Consider the following 8,736-nt stretch of genomic DNA (forward strand, 5'->3'; position numbering starts at 1 on the left):
TCATAATCGGTCGACCTCTAGCTGTAACGTAACAAAATGTGGAAAAGGTGAAGGGGTCTGAATACTTTCCAAATGCACTCTGTGTGTGATTAATATCCACATCTATATATAAGGAGCGAGGGTGACTGAGAAAGAGAAGGGAGAGTGAAGACGATAGAGACCAAGGGGGACGGGGTAGAAAGCGAAACCAGCAGGCGCGTGCTCCAGCTCATTTGAAGTTTCATTAGAGGCGCGAGACCGGAGTCAGGGAGACCCAGGAGAGAGGGAGACTGAACCCGGAGAGAGGGAAACCGAGACCGGAGAGAGGGAAACCGAGACCGGAGAGAGACCGACAGAAGCAATCAAAGGATTTCCAGGAGAAGGGAAGTGGGACCAGAATCAATATGTGCTCACTCTCGCCAACACTCACTCAGCACCCACCAGACAGACTCTTATATAGACTCTTATTATAGACAACATCACAGAATGGACAGACACTACGGTCCATAGTCCCACAGCCAAACCAATCTGACAAATCAGGTACGGTCAGGCAATAGATAGTTGGCCAATGGGCATAGATGAGGGATCTTTTACAGCATGTAAGCTTGCTTCTGTGTAGTTGCATGCACGATACATATATAATCGGTTAACATATCAGAATCGGACAATATTAGCTAAAAATGCCAACATCAGTATCGGCCCGATGTTTAGTTTAACACCATGCCTAAACCTGATGCGCGCGTGCGCAAATTTATTATTATTTTGCAACGCACACGACGTGAGCGGTGTGGTCAGCACGTAACGTCGATGTCAAAGCTGACGTGCATACCTATATAACTTAGGTACTTGACGTAAAATGTTGCGCTACAAGTGCAACACAGCATTCCTAACCTAGCCCACAATGTCTGCTGTGTGGATCAAGCAGTCATTTGAAAGAGTAAGAACATTTCAGCGAGACAACTAAGGTGAAACCCATTAACGCCAAGATAATGGAATTCATTGCCCTTGACAATTAACCGTTCCCTGTCGTGGGTGATGTTGGCTTTCGCGACTGGTCGAGCACCGGCACACACTACCAAGTGCGCTATTTTTCAGATGTTGCCCTACCGGAGTTGCACAGTAATAGCGGCACTGCTATTAGCTTCACGACATACTATGGAACGCCATTTGGGTCTTCGCGTGTCAAAAAAGATATGTAAAATAAACAAGCAAACACAGGCCACGAACAGTGTTTACGCAATACCGCGTTGGTAATAAAGTATTATTTGTTAGACCGCAACTTCTGGGGTAGCTAGCTAGCTTTAGCTTGGTACCTAGCTAGCACCAATACAACCAGCCTGAAAACAATGACCAATAGAAACTGCAGTCACTTTCATTATTCTTCGCAATGATTTAGGAATCCTTGTGAGTAAGTATTAGCTAGGTAGCCACTTGTTTACCTTTTGAAATTGAACTTCAGTTCATGAAAATAAATAGCTAGCCAGCTACTTAGCTCTGTTGCCCAAAGCTAACGTTATAAGCAGCCAGCGCCATCTGGCTAGTGAGGCTCGACCGGACCGGGTTGGGTTGTGAAGCTAGCCACAATAAGGATTAGGCACAATAGTGGAATTTGCAGTTTGCCTTCAACATAAAAGTACCTCTTTGAAAGCGATGCAGAAGGTTACAATTGATGGAATCATGCCATATTTAGACTAGATAAATGTTAAACAAGGTTGGAATCGGAAGTTGGAATGTGAAGCAATGAAATGGGGTATCTGTCTACTCGACAGAACACAACTGAAGAGTTTACGCAAATATTAGCGTTGTAGCTCTTATCGCGGGACTGACTGTGTGAAATCACCTCCCCAGTCAGCCCTTTGCGTGTATTGACATTCATATTGCACTGTATAGCTTTACCTAAGGATTGGTGATCAATGAAATGGGGTATCAGTCTACTCAATACACAAGATATTTTTCCCCAACGTCCTCCTCAGAGTTATCAGACTCCAAAACAACGCAGTATTGTTTTTCCTCGGGAATAGTGTGCAATACACATAGGTTGACAATAAATGTGGCTCAATTCACAGTTGTTTCAGAGTCCCGCAATAAGAGCTACGATGCTAATGTTCTCTGGGTGTCACTGAGTAGACTGATACCCCATGTCATTGATCCACAATCCATAGGTAAGGCTGTACAGTGAAATAAGTATGCCCCCAATGCAATTCTAAAGTATAATACATCCAGTGTGATTAACAGATTTGTGAAATTAACAATTTGTCTTTTGTTGATTTTATATAACATTCCATCCTCATTTAGCATGAACTATTCAATTATGGCATAAATCTACTATTTGTATTCACTTACATCACTGTCAATGACACTTTTATTTTCAAGGCTCACCGCAAAGTCCAATATTGGGCTTATTGTGGCTAGCTTCACAAATGGGTCCGACCGCCATTAATCAAATAAGAGCTGTCTTATAAAATTAGGGTTATTTTAGATGACACCTAGCTATATAGTTAGCTAGCTAACTATAGCTACTGAAACAGATGACGTTTTGCTATGTTTTTGTGGAAGAACATTGTTTGCATCCATGAGCTAGCTAGCTTTTTTTTTTTTAAATGACCAGCCCTGTAAGTGCGCGACAACTTTACCAGCATCATAGCATACGTATCAATATCACTCGTATTTCATGTCACAACGATTCAGTGTAATCAATGTGTAATAGCCACGTAAAAAAATGAATGAACGCGTTAAATTATGTGACGTGCAGTCATATTCAGGTCCTGATTGGTCAACAAGCTTATTTGACGTGTATCTTCTTTTGACAAGCAAAGACCCAAACGGCGTCCCATAGAAATCCTGGTTAAGAATGAAACGACTGAACAAATTAACAACGAAACAGCACAGCAAGTAAGTGAAAAAAATAGGTTTTGATGATGTTTTACTGATAATGGGGACATACGTAAATGCCAACAAAATAACTTTTTGGTCAGAGTGGTGTGTGTGTAACTTTTATTTAACTAGGCAAGCCAGTTAAGAATAAATTATTATTTACAATGACGGCCTGGCCTACCCGGGCCAAACAATGACGATGCTGGGCCAATTGTGCTCTGCCCTATGGGACTCCCAATATTAGTTTTGGATTGGATATTATATTTGACTACTCGGCTGTACCTAGTCAATAATACAATCGCAGTACTGAATCGCAATGCATATAGAATCACAATACATGTCGTATAGGCACTTAAGTATTGTGTTAATATCGTCCCAGGCAATTCCCAGCCTGAGTTGAAGAGGGTCAACCATCAGGCCTGCTTTGGCCTGGGGTTCTGTAGCCAGGTGGTGGACAGGTGCAATAGCACCATTATCACCAGCCCCTGACTGACTCCCTGAGCCCTGACTCGCTCTACCCATAAAAAGACACAGCCAATTTTCTGGCACAGCACCAAATCCATACTCTCCACAAATTGCCTCTCCATCTCACCTGCCCGTATCAATTCTCAATTATTGATGAATGAGAGGCCTTACAAGTAGAGGAGGGAAAGAAGAGAGGAGACACACCTCCGATCCTGAGCTCTGAAGGACTTTTACTTTATTCAACGATGCATTCTTCTAAAAGTTCTGAAGTCTAGCCTACATTGAGAAGCGGTTCTTCTGTACTAAACCACTCGATTTGTTTGTGCTTGTGAATGGATTCATCGTCACCATTGACGTCTATTGTTTACTGAAACTAACGGCCTACAGTTCTAGAGCTCTCAGAATAGAAAGGGAAATTAAAGAGAGGCTAAGTCATTTGGGCCTGAGGGAGGGGCCAGAGGAGCAAAAGGCCATGTCAGTGGGACTGACCACTCAGGAGGCAGCTCTGCCGACAGGGGCGGGGCTAAGACCTGGAGTAAGGGTGCAGTCACAGGCCCTCTAAGGGAAGGCTCCAACCGAATCCCGGCAAGGAAAATATTTGATCTGTGACTCACAGCACACACACCGCACAGGCAATAATCCAGAATGGAGAAAGAAAGCCATCCGGTACAACACAAGGACAATGTTCCACAGGGCCACTCTCAGAGAGTAAAATTCCCTCTCCCATTTCCAAACACACACTGTTTGGGAAAGCCAACAGGCCCTCAGATTTCCCCCTTTTCACTCTTTGTCCTTGGGCTGACGGCTCCAGAGCTCAGACAGGATACAGCAGCAGCCCACCACCACACCCATGGGGTGAAGAGCCATTCCTTACATGCATACTTCACATATTGCAAATGTCTGGCTGGGGTAGCGTCCCAAACGGCACCCTGTTCCCTACATAGTGCACTATGAGTCCTGGTCGCAAGTAGTGCACTATATAGGGAATAGGGTGCCATTTGGGACAATTTGGAATTCTGGAGGACTGACTGATGGTGCTGGCTGCACATAGAACCAAGAGGCCCATACTCCACACACAGACAAATGCACACAAACCAGCACAAGTTGGGACTGTCCGGGACACACACGGCTCTCAAAAATGAACAGTGGTTCTCCCGCAGGCACGCACAGAAAGAGAAGAGAGGAGAGAGCTCATGGGCTCCTGAGTTCTTCTGCAAAAAATATTGAATTAGAGTTGGTTAAATGTAGATGAACTTTCATTTTTTCACAAGGACTTACAGGATACTAACCTAAACATTAAAACCTCCAATCCAATTCAAAATTCTATACCTAAAAACTTAATTTTGGACAAAATGATCTGAATGGACTACCAAGAAGAAAAAAAACTTCTACCAAACCAAAACCTGCAGAAGAATCACAGTGGAACCTGGAAATACCATCCAACACAACACTGAGTGAGTAATATTCCGTCTGAAGCTACAGTCTGAAGCAAAACATTTAAAGACCATCTCTAGGTCATTTTGTTATATAAAGCTATGTAAATCAGTATACTAAGCTACCAAGCTGCTAAGGACAGAACAGACCTGGCGCCACCTTCAATTAGCACTGAAGTCTGATGTGTGAAAACTCTTTAGCCCAACAATGGCAGGAGAGTTTCACAGACGACCATCCCCTGACATGGCACAGTGCTATAAGAGCACACATTACCCCGGTGTCAGAGAGAGGGTATTGGCCCAGGGTGGAAACTCAGAATACTAGACATTGAGGAAATTTAAACAATCTTTGTCAACGTGTACAAGTCCGGGACAGTAATGGTGCAGGGCATCCTCATGCAATCCCAGCAGGACTCTTACGGAATCAAAGAGAAAGCACTGCAGGAAAAGCTCTCTCTCTCTGTGATGACTCCCCCATCCTGAGTGAGTTTGATCACACCTCTTCAAACTAAAAGGATAGTCACCCCCCCCCAGCACTGAACACACCCAGGTCCCCACAACTGCACTGCTCCTCCATCATTGAGAGGGATACATTCACAGAGCTGGAGAGAGACATGGTGGAGCTCAGAGAGCTAGTCCACACAACCCAGACAGAACAAGCTCACAAAACACACTAGCACAACCCCCCCCCCCCCCCCCAACAAGACCTGGAGGGCAGAAGGTGGAGATGGACTGCTCTACGGACTGAGGTGAGAGAACTTAGAGGTATAGATGGCACTGAAGGACGAGGTCAGAAAGGTGAGGTGTGACAGAGCAGGACAATCCCCCAGACAAGCCAGCAGAACAGCCCACAACCAACACCACAGGACCCACCAAACAAAACAGACCACAACCCCCTCCTAACAGCCCTCCTGTCAGCTCCCCCATAAGCCCTCCTGACAACCCCCACTACATCCACTGAGGACACACATGACAGAGATGGTGCTCCTCATGACTCAAATGGCAAATACATTCAAAGGATAACTTTTTCCCAAACACAAAGTGGCTAAACTCTGGTCCCCAAACACTAGGCATGTCCTGGAGCTGTTGTCAGAGGACAGACTAGGGTTCCCCAGCCACATCATAATTCACACAGGCACAAATGACCTGAGGGCACAGCAATTAATGGTGGCAACAGCACTCAAGGGAGTGATTGAATAAGCTTCTTCCACTTTCCCCAACGCACAAGTGGTTATCCCCACCTTGCTACCACAAAAATACTTTTCCCCCTGCCACCATACAAAGGGTGAATGCAAGCCTTTCACGAGACTATGCCTCAAAACCTAATGTCTACCTGGCCCACCACTCCACCCTGGACTTGAACAGCCTTTACGACCAGATCCACCTCTACAAGGCAGCAATCCCAACTTTTGCCAGGACCCTGAAGAACGTCACCCTCAGCTGTAGCCCCTGCACCTCACACAGGAGCAACAGAGCAACAGACACCCCGCCCAGACTAGTGAGACACCCTCCCAGACCTGCAAGAGCCCCTCCCGAAGGACATGCACAGAGAGAAGCCACGCCAAGAGGACCTACACCCAGACCACAGCATCACCAGCCACACCCCAACCAGCTAAGACCACCCCAAGCAAACCCTGGCCACACCCCATATCAGACCTACGCCCCCCCCGCCCCTGCGGCAAGGACCTCAACATAACAGGCCATGAGCAGAGCAACAGGCCCAACCCTCACTATTACCCCCGCTCAAGCCCATCCTGCGACCTAAGAGGTATGTATCAGATGCTCGACCGACTCTGCTCACACCTACTGTGATGGTCCAGGCCTAAACCACACAAAAGCAACACTAGACACCATGGAACACAAAGCTTCTACTATCTCATCCTGGAATATACAAGGTCTGAGGTCATCTGCCTTTGGCTTATGAGTAGGAAGTCAGACCCACTGGTTGCCCTCTAGGTTACAGAGAGCTGGTAGTCCCATCCACCAAACTACCAGGTGTGAAACAGGGAAGAGACTCAGGGGGTATGCTAATTTGGTATAGAGCAGACCGAATCCACTATTAAATTAGTCAAAACAGGAACATTTTACATCTGGCTAGAAATTATTAAGGAAATGATCTCAACAGAGAAAAATGTCCTCGTGTGCTAGCTATTGCCCCAATAGAATCCCCATATTTTAAACGATGACAGCTTCTACATCCTAGAGGGGGATCTCAACAATTTCCAGGCTCAGGGACATGTACTAGTCTGTGGCGAACAAAATGCCAGAACTGGACAAGAACCCGACACCCTCAGCACACAAGGGGGACAAACACCTACCTGGAGGTGACAGCATTCCCTCCGTCGCATATCCCACTAGACACAACATACTGTAACCAACAAAAACAGGTCACACCTCCTGGAGCTCTGTCCCACGCTGGGTAAGTACATAGTCAATGGTAGGCTGAGGGGACTCCTATGGTAGGTACACCTATAGCTCATCTCTTGGCAGTGGTACTGTAGACTACTTTATCACTGACCTCAACCCAGAGTCTCAAAGCATTCAGTCCACTGACATCACAGCAAAATCATGTGGCATCAAAGCTAAAGGAACTGAATAAAAAAATGCTATAGATGGAAGGAAAATAGTGTGGAGAACTACCAAAAAAACAATTAGGCAACAACAAATACAATCCCTTCTAGACAATTCCCTGGACAAAAGGTTTCACTGTAATAGTGAAGGTGTAAACTTGGCAGTAGAAAACCTAGACAGCATATTTGACCTCTCAGCTTCCCTATCAAAAAAATGTAATGCAAAGCAGACAACCTAAGAAATTAACAATGACAAAAGGTTTGATGAAGAATTCAAAAACCTAAGAAATTGAGAACCTATCCAACCAAAAACAGAGACCCAGAAAACCTGAGTCTACGCCTTCACTATGGTGAATCACTAAAAGCAGAAATACACTACGGAAGGAGAAACAGCACGTCAGAAATCTGCTCAATGTAATTGAAGAATCCATCAAATCTAACCACTTCTGAGAAAATGGGAAAACTCAAAACACCACCACAAAGATTTATCTATCCAAAACAGGGATGTATGGATAAACCACTTCTCCAATCTTTTTGGCTCTATAACAAAGAACAGCAAAAACAGACATGATCAAACACAAATCTTAGAATCAACTATTAAAGACTCCCAAAACACACTGGATTCTCCAATTACATTGAATGACCTACAGGACAAAATACAAACCCTCCAACCCAAAAAGGCCTGTGGTGTTGATGGTATCCTAAATTAAATTGGCTATACTTAAACTGTTTATCATCCTCAGCTCTGGCATCTTCCCCAATATTTTTAACCAAGGACTGATCACCCCAATCCATAAAATTGGAGACAAATTTGACCCCAATAACTACCGGGGGATATGCGTCAACAGCAGCCTTGGGAAAATCCTCTGCATTATCATTAACAGCAGACTCGTATGTTTCCTCTAGAGGTCGACCGATTAATTGGAATGGCCGATAACTTGAAATCGGCCCTAATTTTTCATAACAATCGGTAAATCGGCATTTTTGGACACCGATCATGGCCTATTACATTGCACTCCACGAGGAGACTGCGTGGCAGGCTGACTACCTGTTATGCGAGTGCAGCAAGGAGCCATGGTAAGGTGCTAGCTAGCATTAAATGTATCTTGTAAAAAACAATCTATCTTAACATAATCACTAGTTAACTACACATGATTGATGATATTACTAGTTTATCTAGCTTGTCCTGCGTTGCATGTAATCGATGCGGTGCCTGTTAATTTATCATTGAATCATAGCCTACTTCGCCAAACGGGTGATTTAACAGGCGCAGTCGCAAAAAAGCACTGTCGTTGCACCAATGTGTACCTAAACATCAACGCCTTTCTTAAAATCAATACACAATTATATATTCTTAAACCTGAATATTTGGTTAATATTGCCTGCTAACATGAATTTATTTTAACTAGGGAAAT

This window comes from Salvelinus namaycush, chromosome 15, assembly GCF_016432855.1.
Source record: "Salvelinus namaycush isolate Seneca chromosome 15, SaNama_1.0, whole genome shotgun sequence".
Lineage (NCBI taxonomy): Eukaryota > Metazoa > Chordata > Actinopteri > Salmoniformes > Salmonidae > Salvelinus > Salvelinus namaycush.